Here is an 18,727-nt window from a genome sequence, read left to right on the forward strand (position 1 = left end):
AGAATAATAATCAACAAGCCCATCTAGAATCTTTTATGAAATTACCTTTTTTTGCTTTGGGGGAAGTGTAGAAATATATGTACTTGTAAGAAACAGAGCTATCTAGTATATCCTATGTCTAGTTCCTGCTCCCTCCCCATGACAATGTTTTTACCAAATATGGCAACCAAAACACAGAATCTTTCAGCTACCAAAGAATCTCTCTTGCCCTTTGATAGCCATACTCATTTCTCTTCAGCCTTCTTCTCTTCCTTAACTCTTTGATAATTTTCTTTCTTTGGTCTGTTTCTACAAAGTCATTTCAAATATGTCATAAAACCAGAATCACAGAGCATATGATCTTTCTGTTTTTTTAAACACTCAATATAATTCTTTGGAAGACTTCACATAGATCTCCCCTATGATCCAGCAATCCCACTTTTGGGCATTTACCCAAATGTTTACAAACAAGACCACACTAAAGCTACCAGCACAACTATGTTTATTGCAGCATTATTTACCATAGCTAAGATATGGAACCAACCCAGATGCCCCTCAGTAGATGAATGGATCAAGAAAATGTGGTATATATACACAATGGAATTCTATGCCTCCATCAGAAAGAATGACATTTCCCCATTTGTTAGGAAATGGAAAGGCTTGGAAAAAATTATATTAAGTGAAGTAAGCCAGGCCCAAAGAAGCATAGGTCCCATGGTTTCCCTTATTTGCAATATCTAGTATAGGTATGAGTCAAGCAGAAAAGGTCAGATAATGTGATGTTAGGAAAATGAACCCTTAGATATGTATTTAAATGTTTTCGTTTCTTTCATGCATATGTTTCTAACGCATTTATAAGATTATTTCTTTGTTGCTTTGTATGTCCCTCCCCCACAGTGTAACCCCCGCTTTCACTATATTTGATGTCAGTATAACATGTGGAGGAGATGGGGGCAAACAAGTCGTTTAAGGATTCAGGTGGACCTGTTGCAACAATGAGAAGTACAAAATGTCATGTCAAAACCAGCTTTACAATGTCGGTGTGTGGGGGGGAGGGGGGTATAATTGGGTGGGGGGAGGGGGGAGGCTGGGAAGGGAGGTGAAGGGTAAACAAAGGAGGAGGCTGCAATGCTTGGTAAGAAATGTATGCATTATCCTGCCCATGTAATTGTAGCCTCTCTGTACAATATGTTCTCAAATAAAATAAAATAATATTAAAAAAATATATAATTCTTTGGAGATTCCTTTTTTCCTTCCTTCCTTCCTTCCTTCCTTCCTTCCTTCCTTCCTTCCTTCCTTCCTTCCTTCCTTCCACCCATGACAGTACTAGACTTGAATTTAGGACTGGCCACTGTCTTTTAGATATTTTGCTTAAGGTTAGTACTCTACAACTTGAGCCAGGGCTCCACTTCTAGATTTTTACTGGTTATGTAAAGATAAGAGTGTCATGGATTTTCCTGCCTTACCTGGACTTGAACCACAGTCCTTAGATTTCAGCCTTATGAGTAGCTAGGATTATAGGTGTGAACCATTAGTGCCCAATTTGAGATTCCTTTCAATGGTTATGTACATCAATACTTTGTTTCCTTTTGTTCTAGGGTTATTATTTTGATGTACTATAGTTGTGTAATCACTCATCTAATGAAAGACTTCAGAGTTATTTCCATCCTGCCTGCCTGTAATTATGACTCCTAAAATTCTCATACTACCAAATATGTACTGATATTATGGCTTTTATTTGAGCTTTCCCGTGGCCAATGATATCAAGCAGCATTTTGTTTATTTCCCATAAGCACAATTCCTTGTGAAATGTCTCCTTATGTCTTTTGCCAAATATTTCATATAATTGTTCATTTTTTTCTGTTGAATATTAGGAATTCCTTTGTCCAATATGTGAATTTAAATCTGTTTTTACCCCAGTCTCTAGCTTACCATTTTAATTATTTTTAATTTAATTTTATTGTGATGTATAGAAGGATTCAGTTACATAGTAAGGTAATGAGTACATTTCTTGTCTAACATTGTTAGCCCCTCCCTCATTTTTCTCCCACTTCCCTCTCCCACAAACCCCCTCCAAGTTGTAAAGCTCATTTCCAACATATTGTCTTGAATCGCTGTTGTATTGGCTCAACCTTTGTCATTTGTCTCACCATTTTATTGTTCCTCTTCCTTTCCCCAAATCAGATAAATGTATATACAAGACACAGGGTACCAAAATCAAATTCAGTGACAACAGGGGATAAACCAAAGGGAAATAAATGAAAGAAAAAAGAAATAACTTTAGACAGTACATTAAAAACAACAACAAAGAAAACCTCTTGTTTCCATAACTTTGAAGTTCATCATCTCATATTTGTCTTTATAGAGCAAAAATTTAATTTTGATTAAGTCCAATTTATTAATTTTTCCTTTCATAGATTGTGTTCTTGAAATCAGTTCTAAGAATGCTTGGTCTAGTCCTAGATTCACAAGAATTTTATCTTTAAAAAATTTTATTTCTACAACTATATTTACATTTACATGTATAATATATTGTGAGTAACTTTTCTACAAAATGTGAATGTTATGTCCAAGTATTTATTTCCTTTTTGCCTATTGATGTCCATTTACTTCCTGGCTATTTAAAACTATCTTTCCTCCATTGAATTGCTTTTGTCAAAGCATGAATTAGATGCATATGTGTGCTGTTATTTCTGAGCTTTGTTTTTTTTTTCTATCTATTTGTCTTTCCCATAACTAATAGTATAGTCTTGATTACTGTGGGTGAACAAATCTTGAGATATGCAAAACAATTTTTCCTCCATATATTTTTATTTTTGTATATATTTTTGTTGTAAAAATACTGTAAAGAGGGGTTACAGTTACATGAGTAAGGTAATGAGTACATTTCCTATAGAGCATTGTTACCTCCTCCTTTGTTTTTCCCCTGCCATCCCTTCCCTCCCCAACACCCCAACTCTTCCTCACCCCCCCCGCCCGAAATTGTAAAGTTCGTTTTCAACAGTGTCTTGTACATCTCACTGTTACCATGGGTCAACCTATATCCTTATTTAAGCATTTTGTTATTTCCCTTCCCCTCCCCAAATTAGAAAAATGTATATGCAAGATTCAGGGCACTGGATCAAATACAGTGAAAACAGAGGGTATAACATAGGGTATAACAAACAAAAAAAATCACATGGTACATTAGAAGTACATTAAAAACAACAGCAAGAAAGATAAAACCACTTGTATCTCTCTCTTGGGGTTCATTTTGCTTAGCATCATCTTATATGGCCATACGCACATTGCTTTTGAGCTTTTCTGCTTGTCCTAGACGTATACTAGTTATTGCAAATAAGGGAAGCCATAGGACCTATGTTTCTTTGGGCCTGGCTTACTTCACTTAATATAATTTCTTCCAAGTCTTTCCATTTCTTTCAAATGGGGCGATGTCATTCTTTCTGATGGAGGCATAGAAAATTCCATTGTATGGGCTGGAAAGGTGGCTCAGTGATAGAGCTCTTGCCTTGCATGCATGAGGCCCTAGGTTCGATTCCTCAACACCACATAAGCAAAAAGAAAAAAGCCAGAAGTGGTGCTGTGGCTCAAGTGGTAGAGCGCTAGCCTTGAGCTGAAGAGCTGAGGGACAGTGCCCAGGCCCAGATGACTGGAACCATCCCCCCCCCAAAAAAGAGAATATTCCATTGTGTGTGTTTGTGTGTGTGTGTGTATCTCTTTCTCTCTATAGAGAGATAGATAGATAGATATATACTACATTTTCTTGATCCGTTCATCTACTGAGGGGCATCTGGGTTGGTTCCATATCTAAGCTATGGTAAATAATGCTGTGATAATCATGTTTTTAGGCATTTCTAGTTTTTTTGCCTTTCCATAGGTATATTAAAATTTTCTTGTTTGTAGTTACAAAAATGGTTGGTTGGATTTTGATAGTCATTGTGCTAAAAGTAGCCATCAGTTTCAGGAGAAATGATGCCTGTACCATACTTGATTGACTCATATCATCTATATAGAGCCTGACAGCTCTATTTATGTCATCCATGTTTTAATGTCTTCAGCAAATGAAGGTTCTCTCCTTTTATGAACAATTTGTGGCATTTCATATTTTATTTTGGTGTTTATATGTTTATTGGTAATAGCATACACAAATGCAATTGATTTTTTGTGTTTATTATTTATTCTGTAATCATGCTGAGCTCATTTATAAGGAAATACATAAAAGCTGATGCTAACTATTCTTTTTCAAATTATATTCTTGTTATCTTTAAGTTGTACAAAGGAGTTAGCCACTCAAAAAATCAGTTTATGAATATATTGCAACTTAAGCTATACCACCCTTTTATCATTCTCCTCCGTCCTTCTCAAACTCACTCCTTCTCTCAGTATCAATTATTTTAGACATTTGCTAGAATCCTTCAGTGAAATGATGTGGGCCTGTCCATTTTGATCATTTTAAGCTTTATACATGTTTTTATTTTGTATACATTTTTAAAATTATGAATTTAAAAGCTATAAGATTGTTGAGATCATTTATTTCATTTTCAGCCAGTCATAATGTATTTTTTCATAGCATGAGGATATACTCTATTTCCTGTGTTATTTCTGATATTGATCATTTGTTACTGCTTTTTCTTTGTTTTATTATAGCTTTGTCAAGTAATTTTTACATGACTGATTACCTTCTATTGTTTTTCTGCTTTTCAATTGTATTGGTTTTTGCTAGAATATTTATTGATTACTCTTCTGCTAAATTTGGTGCTATTTTTTTTGCTCATATTTCTTGGTTCTTGCAGTATAGTTTAGGGTATTAATTTGAAGCGTTTAATTCTTTGTGTGATTCAAGTTTTAGGTGTATAAATTTTTCTCAGAGCTGTCTTAACATTGTCCCACAGATTTCATAGTTTGTATTTTAATTTCATTCACTTGAACATAATTTTAAATTTTTCCTTGAGACTTTTCTCTAATTTGTGAATTATTTAGCATGTGTTACTTAGTTTCCAAATATTTGGAGATGCTCACGTTATCAATTAGTACTATGATTTTGATTTAATTGCTAAGGAATAATTAATTCTATGTAGCTTCAATTTTTAAATATGTTCAGATTTATTTTATAGTCCAGAATATAAAGTCTATATTGTGCAGTTTGTTAGGTTTTTCTATAAATGTCAATTAGCTCTTTATGTTTAATAGTGTTATTGATGGATGTATATCTGTGTTGGTTTTATGCCCAATTCTATCTGATATAGAGATAAGCACACTGAAGTCTCTGAATAGAACCATTGGTATCTATTCCCTCCTTCATTGCTATCCATTTTGTTTTATATAGTTAATGGTTTAGTTGCTTTGCGTATACACACTTCAGATGTGTACCTTTTCTTGGAAAGTTGACTCATCTGTTATTAAGTTAGGAGCTGCTAGGAAATGTCATCCAAACCAGAAGACTGAAAGGATGCTGATAGTGGGATGAGGGTTAAGGAAATGTTAGCATCCTAACTTAGAACAAGGACAAGAAGCCTTCACACAGGAAAGAAGAATAAGTTTTTCAAGGTTAGGTTCTACCAAAAACATAAGATATTTTTAAAGTCAGAATATAAATTTGTGATTTTAAAAATCTTGTGTGTAAGTTGACACCAAGTGAATATGCCAGCATGGTTATTCCTTTATAAAACTAGTCTATGAAAATGGTAGAGAGCTAATTCCTATTATACAAAGGAAATCAGCTTCTTCTGGTTTTGGAAAAAGATAACTGAGAGAGTCTTTTCAATGATTTTCCATGGGCTTCTCACATAGAACTGACAACACCAAGCAAGAATTTCTGCCTCATTCTTTCACTGTGCATCTCTCTGGGATTAGATCTAACAAATTGTCAGTTTCTGCTTCATTCCCCAGGACTAGCTTTTTTTTTTTTTTCTTTCCTTGATAGTCTCAGTGGTGACAGATTTCCTGTTCATCTTTCTGTAGTCCCAGATTGTTTTAATTACCACTGCTGTGCTTTGATAGATGGTAAACTGTGAAAATGGCCATTGGTTGTTTTGGATGCTTAGCCTTTTTAATTTTTCTTCTAATAAAACAAACCAAGAGCACTTGATTGGAGTAAAAGGCAGAGCATATGACTTAGGGATCTATTGATTTACTCTTTTATTCATTAGAAAAGGAAGCAGAAGTAAAGATAAGAGGTAATTCATCTACTACCCTCACCTTATTCTGACTGCAGAGATTTTTCTTAGTTCACACTCTATTGACAATGCCTGCAAGGGCGGGGGTGGGGGGGGGAAGCTGAGATTTTGTTCTTCTCTACAAGCTTCAGTTCGTACTTTCCACCTTTTTCCTGAACTGTTTCCTTCACATAGTCCTGAGAGAGAAGTGGACAGGATAGGAACACCTTGGACACAGGTCCCAACAGGGACAAGGAAGAGCCTTAGGCCTTCCTCTAAGCCTCATTTTCCTGACTTGTAACACATAGATAACAAAGAAACCATTAAGTATGTGTGTGTGTTTGTGTGCATACACATGTGTGTGTGTGTGCATGTGTGTGCATGTGCACATGTGCATGTGTTTGGTACTGTATGGTACATGATAAGTAGTTGTATCTGTGGTAGCTCTTTAAACATTTTGTTGGACATCTTTAGTCTTTTTTTTATTGTGGAAATACCATACAGATGGGTTACAATTACATGGGCAAGATAGTGAGTACATTTCTTATCAAGCATTGTTGCCTCCTCCTTTGTTTCCCCATACCATCTCTTCCCCTCTCCACCCCCACCCCCACAACCCCTTACCACCCCCCACCCCCACCCTGCCAAAGTTGTAAAGTTCATTTTCGACATAACATCTTGTACATCTCATTGTTGTAGTCTTAACTGAAGTTGTAGCTTAAGTTAGCACAGTGCCTGACTCAATAAAGGAACTTGTTATGTTTATGGTTCTTTCCAAATGCAACATAAATGAATGAATGAAGTGAAATAATGTCATTTAAAAAATGAGAGGAAATTAAAAAGCAAGAGATTTTCCAAAGACCTTAACAAGGTTTTGTCTTCTCAAACACAGGACATGAGAGTCTATGCTGTAGAAATAAAAGCATCATTTAACATTGCCAATGCCTTTGAGTATAGTGTTTAGATTTGTTTTGGTGATAACTATAAAAGAGACTATATTCTACATTTCCTTACCTGGGAAAAATTTATCAATGACAATATCCCTCGCCTATTGGTAACAACAGAAGTTCTTTCCTTGACATCTGTCATCATTGCACAACAAGGCTTTGGAAGGGATATACTTGTCATCCCATATTACAGATGAGTAAAAGAGAGGCAAAGTGACAAGTGGGTAGGACCAGAATGTGTAATGCTATTTTAGAATTTGGATTTTTTTCTCTTTTCCCTTATGATGTTGGAGTTCTTTTCGCCTAGTAGTACATACCCTGCTACCTTTACACAGGCAATCTAAATATGTCGCTGTTCATTAGTTGTTTGTACAGAGGATCATGCTGCCTTTTTCTGAATGTCACATCTGACAATGTGCTAAATAACCCTCTGCTGTGAATAACCTCTGATCAGCTTGCAGACTGGCAGGGCTGTTCTTGTCAAATCTCTTCTAATCTCGACTCGCCTAATCACAAACCTGTTTTCTCTTCCATAGATCCCCAGCTACTTTGGATAAATGTGTCTCAGCTAACAAAAGCTCTTGCCTTTGTCTGGATATTGCTACTTCCTTTCCTGCCTTGAAGATCAGTTGTTTTCCTATTAAACAACTACCAGCAGTGTTGCACCGGGACAGCATATTCTAATGAAGTGGTAATGAAATGTAGAGTCAGACATGTCTTGATTAAAATGGAGTACTTTGATTAAAGATTACAGCCCATTCCCATTTCTTCATGCCATTCAGCCTTTTTTTTTTTTTCTGGGTATCAAGCCAGCCATAGACAATGTAAATGCCGTTTGTGTCTATTGTGCCTCCAAATATGTTTTAATTAGACATTTAAATTAGACTCGTGCTGGTTCACTGAATCTAGAGATTTTCTATTTCTCCAATGTAATTATTAGGTGTTTTAATTTACCAATTCAGGGCCTGCTATTTATTTCAATACGAACTGTTATGACATTAAACTCCAATTCCTAAATTTTCTCATAAAAATGAAATATACAGGTCCAAAATGAAAACCAATGTTTTGAAGTAGTCAGATGCATAGTAACAAAAAAATGAAATTGGTTGAAACCATAGAATCATAACTGTTACCATGTGTTACTAGTTGGCTGGACAGTTCATCCCAGCTTGTTCTTACTTTTCATTCTGTACCTTGTAAGATAAGACAGAATGAGGATAGATAACGAGAATTGAGGAACCACAGAGCTTGTGTTCAAACATTTCTCTCACATACTTATTATATCTCTCTGGACATCTGTATCTCTGAGGTACAGAGATGTTGTTACTACATTGATGGAGAAATACATATTTTATAACAGTGTTCTCAGTATTGAATGGCCAAAGGAACCTAAAACAATGTCTGAAGTGTTATAAGCATTTAGTAAATATTCAGATGGGGCATACAACTGTGCCCTTCTATCTCCCTGTATCTATACTCATGACTCAGTCTCCCTCATCTGAGAAGGACTCCTCTGGACTATAGTGCCTTTCCAGACAAGTGTTGAAAAGAGCGAATAATAGGGCAAGACTGACAAGGGGTCCTAAGCTATATCCTTGCTCTTTTAGTTAGGATGAGAGTGAAAATGAGGTTTCTTGGATAAATGGAACAGTTTATGGGGCTATCCCTCTCCATTGGTCTGAATGACGTCTCGGTTGTAGTTTGGAGGAGTCTTTCTCTAAATGCTTATACTATTTTAGACATTATCTTAGGTTCCTTTGGCCATTCAATACTGAGAACCCTGTCATAAAATACATATTTCTCCATTAATGGAGACATTGTTACTACTAACAACATCTTTGCACCTCAGAGAGATATAGTAAGCATTAGAAAGTAGTATTTGTACACAAACTCTGTGGCTCCTCGTCTCATTATCCACCCCCATTCTGACTTGTCTCTGCAAGAAAGCATAGAAAGAAAAGTAAGAATAGGTGAGGCTCAGTTTCCTAGCCAAGGATTCACAAATAGTAACAGTTCTTGTTGAATGCATTAATTGTAAGAATGAAATGTGATAACTCATGTTAAAATGCTTAGCTTAATAGTTGGGACAGACTGCTCTTCATAGTGAACACTGAGGGCTTAATATTTGCTTTTGAAATGAGCAACCCATTTAATGAACGACAGTGATGACAAACGAACAGAAGTGGATCAGCAGCAGCTGTACACATGGGCTCAGACACTCTACATATTTATGTGGTACTTTTGACCCTGACAGGCAGTAGGTGGAGTTAGGACCAGAGGGGGGAAAAAGAAGCCAGTCATGTGATTTGGAAGAGGTATGTATTTTGTCTTTCCTTCACGCTCTAATACATGGAAACTGGGTGTTAGTTCCACCTACTGGCTCTGCCTTGGGCCATCCATGCCCAACTTCTTCTCCATCTGGTGAACCAAAATCACACAAGTACATGCCAAGAGCCCAGTAGGACCTACTGTTTCATTTACCAACAATTCACAGACACCAACTACCAGTCCAGGAACTTCTGTGCTCCTTATGAAGATATATGCTCTGTTATACAAGATATTTGTTATCCATGAGTGAAAATAAAGCATATTTATAATCAGTAAAGAATGTGGGACTCAGCCCTGAAAGGCGCACAGAGGAAGTATTAGAGTATATTCACCAGTGATAGAAACTTTGTCTAGTGAAATTTTAATCTGAAGTTTCAAATCATACAGCAATGGAGGACTTGGGAAATACTGAATGAAATGTCACTGTGTAGTCTTAGTGGAAGAGGAATTTTAGTACCTAGAGCCCATTGTTGACACTGAGTAGGGCCACATTGTATTGGGGTTAATGCTACCTATGATCCAATATCAAACAACCAGGATTTTAGCCTCTTCTAGGAGAGGCATGGGCCACCATATAAAATACGATGTGTAGGGGACATGATGAAGGTGGTATTCTGACTAAGGTTCCGGTTTTGGAGACCGGAACCTTAATTTTTTTATTTTCTTATAAGATGCTATACAGAGAAGTTACAGTTTCATGAATGAAGCAATGAGTACATTTCTTGTTCAGCGTTGTTACCCCCCTCCTTTGTTTTTCTCCTACTATCCCTTCCTTCCCCTACCTCCTCCACTCCCTGCCCAACAAAGTTGTAAAGATCATTTCTAACATAGTGTCTTGTGAGTATCATTGTTGCAATAGTCACCCTGTGTCCTTGTTTCATAATTTTGTTATTCCCCTTCCCCTCCCCAAATTAGATAAAAGTATACATAAAATGCAAGGTACCAAAATCAAATATAGCGACAATAGGGATTTTTCTATGTCTTTTAATTCCTATCACTCTCTTGGCTCCAACCTCCTCTAAATGTCAAACACTTTCTAACACTTAGCTCCCCATATACTTTTCTAATATATTCTTTATTCTTTAGAGTCTCTGATGCTCTTATAATCAATAACTCTAACTCACTAATTCTAATAGTGCTAACATGGTGTCAGAAATTGATTTAGTTGTGGAATCAGCCATTGTAATTCGAAGGGCTTGGGGGTGGTGGTGCTGGTAATAATATGCCACATTGAATCTGCCTGTCTGTGTCACTTAGGGTTCCTCATATATCCCAATATTGAGCCAGGATTTGTGATGATAACCACCTTGGCTTTTAGTTCTACTAAAGTGCACGAATAAGACTTTTGAAGCCATGGGGATCTTTGAATTTCCTATGGTGTGAGATAAGGCGGTTTCTCATTACTCTAAGAATAGCCCAGCTCCCAAAGCCATTCAGAAATCCACAGAGGGAGATCAGGCTGGCAAGGCTTGCAATAAACTCTTATTAACACTATCAAAAATAATCTGCTTTTGTCTTGACCTCACTTTAGATTCTCAGCAGGTATAATGGACACATTTGTAGGGTTTCCTTTCCCCTTTTAAAAGACTAGATAAATGTACCTTTTTCCTCATCTGATTCTAAGTTTCCAATGTAAATGGAAAGTTCATTGCTTTCCGTGATAACAGACATAATCTTCCCAATGGATGGCCCTCTGTCAGAAGACATATGAGATAGTCCTAGAGATTGTTTTGTGTTAAAGCATGCTGAGAAAAAGCTTAATTTCCCAGTCAGTGCACTTTAACCTTTCTCAGATTGATGCAGTGGAAAACGTTTTGTACTAACTTTCAGTGAAGAAAAGATGTCTGCTTCCTTCTATTTCCAGTTGTTGACTGTACTGGTCCAATGCAGCTTAGTTACAATCGGTCCAAAGTCCAAGTCTTCCAGAAGATGTCTTTATTACGTATTTATTTATATGGATGATGGGATGGGTGTATTGAGAGAAAGAGTGAAAGATTACTAATTTAAGAATGACTATTAAAATCAACTCAGGCTCAAAGTATAGGCAAAAAGAAATACATCAAAATTGCATTTTACATATTTTAGTCTGTGTTCATTTTTCTCATCTTAGGTTCTGTGGAACAGAGAAAGCCTTCATTTCTCTTGACACATGGAAAACCAAAGCAGAATCTACGTCAAGAGTTTTGACATAAGTCAAAAGCTTAAACACCAGTAATGGTTTTAACTCATCAGGGACTGGCCTAAAACCATGACTCTCCTATTTTTGCCTCATGTGTAACTGGTATTGCAGACATAGTTCACTATGTCTGACAGCCTCCCTCACCCCACTTCCCTGTCAAGTACTTAAACAGGTCTATATTCATGAGGCAAAAATATATAGAAAGAAGGGTAGATTCACTACAGTCTTGTTGAGAGACTTCTGTGGTTGGTTCATACAAGGTAATGTGTCTTTTAGCTCCATTTCAAGCATACACTCTCAAAAATTCACAAAGAAGTTTTTTGTGTTGGTTTTCTTTTTTTCTTGTTTTCTGTTTATTCTGAGCTGGATACTGTTTGTAATACAATAAATTTTTCTGGAAAGGAGAATACTAAAAATAAAATAGTTCTATCTTTAACATGAAAAACTCATGATTGGATTAAAATCCAAGATATACAAGGTCATCAAAGAAACGATAAAAGTGAAAGTAGAATACTTTGTGTATTTTTCATTTACAAATAAGAGGTTTAAGTTTTATGGTATCCCTTTTAACCTATTCCTCACTTCCCTACAGAAGATACTCATTCATCTTTTATGTATATTGGAAATGAATGCTGTCAGATTATTTTTTCTGTGTTAGATATGAGGACTCCAAGATAAAAAAAAGTATTTTTCTATCATCAAAGTTATTGTAAAATGACTGAAATGAGCTTCCTGAATATCTATTGACTGCACTTAAAAATTAAGACTGTAATGGGATTTAGTTACACACTAAGAACAGTGCCAAAAAACACAACTAAATAATGAGAAAAAATAAAATTCAAACTCCACGTACAATGCAAAAAAAAACCCCACAACTAAATAATGAGAGAAAGTAAAATGTAAACTCCATGAACAATGCAGAGTGCTAGTGAGGACATGGCATAATGGAAACAATCAATCCTACAATGGCGAGAGTGTAAAATGGTCCCAATTCTTTGGAAATTTGTAGTTCAATACAGTTAAGCATTTGGGTCCTCTGTGTCCTCCTTGGGACCAAGGAGAACAGATATTGCAAAAAGAAGATATGTACACTGATCTTTATATCAAAGTTTCTCACAATAGCCTCATCCTGGACACATCTCAAATGCTCTTTAACAATAGAAGAGATAAATGAATTGTGGTGTATTTATTTATACAATGCACACAATACTATGAGAAAACAGACATAGCACATAGAAGTATGAATCAGCCTCAAAAGCGTTATATTGAGTAAATGAATACAGACAGAAAGACATATACATCACATATGATTTCATTTATACAAAAATCCTCAAATGTATTTGTTTTATTAGAAGTCAGGACAGTGGTTATCTTTAGCGATAGATGGTCATGATAGGTAAGTGGAAGTCTGGTTCCACTGATATGATCTAGATACTGGCTACACAGAGGTGTTCAGCTTGTGACAAAAATCACCAAGCCAAATGTGTATGCTATGTACATTTCTTTTCCGATTGTATGCTCTGTTTCAATAAGATGATCACAAAAATTAGCTTTGAGCAAAGCCCCACAGTCAGAGCTTATAAGGAAAATCACACTGAATATCTTTAGGACCACCTGAATTTCTTTCTATTTAACACAACATCTTTTCTACTTAGCCTGACATCTGCTGCACATCTGTATGCTCCATGGCATGCAATAAGTTAGACAGCTTGGTTGCCAAAGGAAAAAATCATAGTGAGAGACAGAACTAAAGATGCATGGGCTAGGCTGGGAAAGATAAGTTTTCAATTGACATCAGGAATGAATAGGTGAGTTGATAGGGGAGCAAGGAAGGGGGGAAAAGATCATTTTTATCAGGAGCGAAAGCAGAGGTTGTAGTAGAATGTGGCATATTGTGGATGGGCAGATATAACACACCAATGAACAATGACTGAAAGCAATGTAGGGGACAGGCCGGGGAGCTAGGGAGTTCTCTGACTCCAATATAGCTCATGGCTGTCAATACCTGTCCCTACCAATACTATCTTTGTAATCTGGTCTCTGTCTTCTACATTACTTTTGAAAAATATCTAAGAGACAGAGGGAGAGGGAGAGATCATGAAATGCTCTTTTATCTGTATTAAAATGAAGTGGGGTCTTCTTTTCTAGCACAAGAAGAGTGGTTGACTTCAGCAAGCAAGGGAAATGTATAGATATCAACATTTAATCTTCTTAGCCACCTCTGAAGTGGTGGAGGTTATTCTCATTTACATATGAGACATTAGATTCAGAGTTGAAGATACTAGTTCATTATCTCATTAGGATTTAAAGACAGAGTCCACCATGGAGCACGCTGCTGTCTGATTAAAACTCCTTACTCTTTCCATGAAAATAAGTACCAGCTCTGTTTTCCCCCATTCTGTAATGCTTTTCAATAGGAATGTGAACTTCTTGGCAAGAGTGGGATTCGATATCAGGGCCTCATGGTTGCTGGGCAGGTGTTTTACCACATGAGCCACAGCTCTAGTCCTTTTTTGCATTATTTTTAAGTAGGGTTGGAGGTTTGTGCCCATGGGCCAGTCTTGTAATCATTTTACTTCTAATCCTATGTAGCTAGGATGCCAGATTCACATGATGCTTAGCTTACTAATTTAGATGCAGTCTCAATACCTAATTTTCTTTTGCCTGGGCTGGTTTTAAACTATGATCCTCCCAGTCTTCATCTATGATCAGCTGGAATTACAGCCATCATACTTGTCAAGAGAGAAAAATTCTATTAGGAGGAGATGGCCTCTGATATCTGTCTAGGGCTAAGATGAGACTGTTATTTAAACAGCAAGGTCAGAGTGAGACCCAAATATCAAATCAGCAGAGCCCTGATGTGTTTCCTACTACAGAGAAGAGATTTCCAGACCTGCAGTTTATAGCAGAGTGACGGTCTTCAATAAGAGGTCCTCCGTCATCTTTGGATTCTAACTTGAGTTAAAGTAATAGTAACTTAACAATTCATGTTCTCTCTCCTCCAAGGAAAAATTACACCTTAAAAGATTGTAAAATGATTTAGCCCCAACTCTTGTATCAGTACCTGTGAGATCCCAGCCAAGTAATTGGTGAGCAGAGGAGATGATTGGGGATTGGAAATACTATTGTGACTTTCAACAAGTGTACATTAGGTTTTCTTGCTCATGAATAGGATCATATGGGGTATACTGGGTTCTTGCTTCTTTTATTTACAATGATATTGGAAGGCACCTTTATGTTATAGTGGATAACATCCTCTTGATGTACATACAGTATTCTGTCATGGCTATGCACATGTATCTAACTGTCCTTTCCAGTTGGGACATGTGAGTAATGTTTCTATGAGCATTTTAGACATATTATTTGGTATTCTGTATTTTTTTTGGATTATCTACCGAGGATTCAAAGTGCTTGATTATAGAATATGGATAAGTTCTGTTTTAATGAACAGCATCTACTAGGTTTTCAAATTTATTGCATTATATAGTATTTTATAAAAAATTAATCCCCAGTATTTAAAAGTTAGATTTCCTATGAAGAAAACAAGGTCCATATTACCAAATGAAACCAAGCAGTGTGGAGCAAGTGGTGCCCACCCACTTTAGTCGGGACCAGGGAAGTCTCAGCTCATTGCTTTGCTTATTGGTGATATTTCCTTGACTTTTCTCTTGCTGCTTTCCTTTTCCTTCATCTGACTATTTCAGTAAGACCGTAGGGACCAGCATTCTAGGATATAGAATAAGGCACTAAAGAGAAACCAGGGTCCCACTACCATTGAGTAGAACATCCATTTTCTTGATTGGAAGCAAACCTAAGTTGAGGATGGAATGTTAGCAGCTTATTTGGCAGGAGATCCTAGAAAGTTAGAAAGTAGGAAGGAAATCAGGTAGAGGAAAGAGGCCAGAAAACATATGACACGACGTTGAGTGTGAACCACTACAGATCAGTCCCACTGAGGTGCACTGAGACAACTGGAGAAAATATGTCAGAGGTTGACCACTTGAGTAAGGTGTGGGGGTGGGCAGCCTCATTCACTGGTGGAGAACAGTGGGCAGGAGAAAGGAGCCATTTTCCAGGATCTCTGATCAGGTGTGTTGCATACAAATTGAGTTCTGGAGACCTTAGATTTCTCAGAAAACAGAAGCGTATTCTAGGTGTTGTAGCGTCAGGCCATGATGATGCAATACAGCAAACAAACAAGGCAATGAGTGTGGACCACTGTATGAGTATTTGCCACGATAACCCCAAGGCTTCTGTACCTTAGAATTCTGTATCTGGGAATGCTGGTCCTCAATACTACTACAGAACCAGTCAAAAGAGTGCTGCTTTTCATTATGTGTGTGGAATTTCCACTACCATTTCAGAAAGGCACATCCATCCTCCTCTGCTACCAGGGATGTGAGCATCATGACACATTTATAGAAGTTTGATTCCAAGTCCAATTCAGAGTACCAAGAACCCTGCATAAAGATGATATCTGTCCTCGTGTTTTCATCATTCAGGACATAACGTTTCTGTGTGCTCTGTGCAAGCATATTTAAAGGATTTTAGTAATACATTTTTTCCAGGATAGATTCATCTTTTTCATGCATGTCCTGGTGATTTGTAATCAAGTAGAACAATTAGATTGTTGCACAGAGCTTTAAACCGCAGCATGCATTTCCTAGTAGTATGGAATGAAATCTGTGTGGAACTGAATGAGAAATTATTTTTCTTTTCATTGCTATGCAGTCTTCAAGCTAAATTTTTTAATATGAATTTTTGATTCTTAGTAGAGAATAAAATCAGTGCAAATAATAGAAAACCTACAACATATCATCATATTTTGTTTGAGTAACACATACCATGCAATGCTAAAACAAAAGTCATGTGTTTTTAAATGATTGCTTTGACAAAAAGTCCTGGGAGATTTTGCAGAAACTAGAATAATCCAATTTCTCATTTAGGCAATGACAAATTTTTAGTGATCTGCTAAAATTTGAGAGAGTCTCTTACAATTACAATAGGTAGTAGATGGGTACAATCAGTGCCCAATCACTTTCCATTTTTATCAGAGAAGCCAAAATTTAAAAAAAACAGACACCTTAAGGAATGAAAAAAAATGCATAAAGACACTTAAGAAAGTGAATCAGTTAGGACCTAGAATTACTACATTCTGAGCTGGAGATACTGGGGAAGTATTTTTTTAGTTAGTACTCACATATACTGGCATGAAGAGAGAGAGAATGGAAAGAAAAAGAAGAGGAAGAATGTGTAGAGGAAAAGGACAGGCGGAAAGAGGTTGGTTCTCATTCTTCTAATTACTTTAAGTAGATAGAGAGAGTGCGACTGTCTTTCCCTATTCTAATTATTCTGCATAGTTGTATGTTTAATAAAGTCACCGTAAATACAGTTATCCTACAGCAAACCATTGTGGAAATAAAATATTAATTTTCTGTGAGACTTAAGTTACAACACATTTTGCTAAGTAAAATGCATTTGTGTTATGGCACAGACTCATTTAACAACAACAGAGATAATCAGCCTCATCATCAATGGAATATTGCATAATAACCAGAAAGTATTTTAATAATTCTTTTGAAGTTTTTTGACCCCTAGAGCCTGCATATTTAACTTTTTATGCCATATCATATTTTTTGAAATGTACAAGCCAGCCAGCATTAACTGAGAAAGAGCTGACATTTTCATGATCTTGGATAGCGTGCTCATAAATTGCTTTGGCTTTCAACCTAACAGAAATGCTGTCTGCCACACTGGTTGTCATTGAATATGAATGGATAAAACTTACTTTCTTTTCCATCCTTTCCAGATTTCATCAAACACTATCAACGTTACCTTAGCAGTCTCTGGAACAGTTTCACTTAAGATCGGAGAATATCCTCCTTTTTTTTCTAGATGTACCACACTGTAGATTCATTAACAACAAACCCACAGCCAATAGCACTGTAAATCATGTCTACACGACACTTACCTAACACATACATTCTCTCTATAAGACACATTCAGTCTTTTTGAATTTATGGACATTAGACAGCAGTTCATCATTGTTCCTAGGGACATTTTAAACTACAATATCATCCACAAAAGCACAAAGATGTGAAAAATATGGCACTAAATAGATGATGAAAAGATACCTGTTTAGGTCACGGGACATGAAACAAGAAGTTTCAGAGATTGCAGTTGGAAATATGCAAGTCAGGAAACTCACAATGTTCACTGCTTTTCATGGGCCTGTGAGCAACCAAAAATTCCATGAGTTTCAGTGATTCCTTTTAGTGAGTAGGTGAATGTGGATCAAGGATATTTGTTTCTTGATATCTAATATACTAGACCTGGGTATTACATTTTGAAAAATTCTTATCTTTAAGTAGTTGTACAAAGGAGCTGACAGCAAAGCAGTTTAGGAATATCATACATCTTGATAAATTTATAATTATTAGTATTCCTTATGCTTCTAACAGACAAATTTGTATAGCAGGTTTGTATGTGTGTGTGCGTGTGTGTGTTGAGGGGGTCAGGTACGTTTTTTTACAAGCTCTCTCCATGTTGGCATTCCCTTTGTATTTTCTGATAAGTTATTGTTCTGAGAATTAGAACTTTGTTCTAATTGTTCTAATTCTCAGAACAACAACTTACAAAATATCAAGTATAAGCATTATAAATGTAAACATAAAATAACAAGCATAACAATGACATAAAATAACAATAACAAGTCCTAAGTTCTAAGTGATTTCTTGGTTCTGACGTATGTCTGGAAAATTTTGTTAGCTATTAGAAAGTTGATAAACTATTTGGTCTCCAGGAAGTTATATTTCCTTATAGAGAAAAGATTAATAAAACACTTCCAGGATCACTTAAGAAATAAATAAGAGATAATGGCTGCTTTCATATTGCTCATTAAATAATATCTCATTTTCTGTGCCTTGATCTGAATGTGTTTATTTAGTAGAACATGTAATATAAAGGTTAAACATGTAGACTTTGGAGGTGATGGACTTCCTCCAATCCCAGTACCATCTGTTACTGTATAAAATATACATCTGTATAAAATATGAAAACAAGAACTGGGATTAAGCCTCTTCCTGCTTGAGTCCCTGAATCACTACATGGTTTAGAACACTATCTGATCCCTTCCAGGA

Source organism: Dipodomys merriami, unplaced genomic scaffold, assembly GCF_024711535.1.
Source record: "Dipodomys merriami isolate MVZ:Mamm:240054 unplaced genomic scaffold, mDipMer1.0.p SCAF_7, whole genome shotgun sequence".
In the NCBI taxonomy this organism is placed as follows: domain Eukaryota; kingdom Metazoa; phylum Chordata; class Mammalia; order Rodentia; family Heteromyidae; genus Dipodomys; species Dipodomys merriami.